Raw genomic sequence first — 1,294 nt, 5'->3', positions numbered from 1 at the left:
CTGTGGGTGTCTAGACATTGAAACTGGAGGCAACATTTTTCTTGTTTTTCTTCTCCTCCCCCTGCCCCGTGTAGCTATTTTTGAGTTCTGACTCTGGTGAGTGGGTGCAGCCTTTAAAAAAAAAAATAATAATAAAATAAATCCTGCTATTAAAAATGGCTTGTGTATGTATGCACACACACACACACACACACACACACACACACACACACACACACACACACACACACACACACACACACACACACACACACACACACACACACACATTTCACTTTAACTGCATATCTTTGCAGACAGCTGCACTACACCTGCAAAATCTGTAGCCACGTATCTATACACAAATGTGCATGTGTGCATACTCGCTGACAATCGGTAAGAAGTTTGCCTGCAAGCGTGTAGGTAGACTAACACTGACGCACACACGCACGCACGCACGCACGCACGCGCCTACATCCCTCTAAGATCACCCAAGCAGTTGTCTAGAATTCCGGTCTATCTCTTGGTACCAGACAGACCGGTTTTGTCTTATCCCAGCACCGGCGTCTGTCTGTCTGTCTGTTTGTCTGTCTATCCGTGTATCTATCTTGTCTGTCTGTCCGACTCTGTCCGTCTTGTCATTTTGTCTACCTGAGTATCTTCGTCTACCTTCCTGTCTGCCTGTCTCTGTCTGCCTGTGTCTGACTGCCTATCTATTTGCCTGTCTCTGTCTGAATGTCTCTCTGTCTGTCTCTGTGCACATTTGTGTCTGTCTGTTGTCTTATTTGGTATTTCCAGTCAGTCGATCACTCGGTCAATCTTCAAGTCATTTGGGCGGTCAACAAGTGACTTATCCAGTGTCTTGTTTATCATTCAGTCTGGCGACTCATCACATGCACTCTGTCAAGCAGCCTTCAGTTGGTGGGTTGGTAATTCGGTGCGCAAATAGGGGAGAGGTCATCTATTTTGTATATACATAAGTGTGTGTGTGTGTGTTTAACATTGAAAGTCCACTGCAGGACCACCGGCCTTCTTCCTGGTGGACAATTTCTCTGTACCTCACTGTGGCGGCTACATCCGGCAAGTGAAATGTTGAGCACGTAGGAATGACCGTGACTGTGAATGCAGCCTGAATCCCGTGTAATCAATTCTCATACTGATTACATGCCAGTACGGAAATGCGAAACATGTCTACTGCACCTCTATTGCCCGCTGTTGCCGAGAGGGGTTGGGAAGCTATGAAAGTGACTAACAGTTGCGTAGCACTCACCGGGGATCGAACCTGGGATTTCCGCAGGGACGCTATCCTATTGCT

Source organism: Oratosquilla oratoria, chromosome 5, assembly GCF_046742065.1.
Source record: "Oratosquilla oratoria isolate Oo_2021 chromosome 5, ASM4674206v1, whole genome shotgun sequence".
Taxonomy (NCBI): domain Eukaryota; kingdom Metazoa; phylum Arthropoda; class Malacostraca; order Stomatopoda; family Squillidae; genus Oratosquilla; species Oratosquilla oratoria.
The sequence above is the reverse complement of the archived record's forward strand: the minus strand, read 5'-3'. Positions refer to the sequence as shown.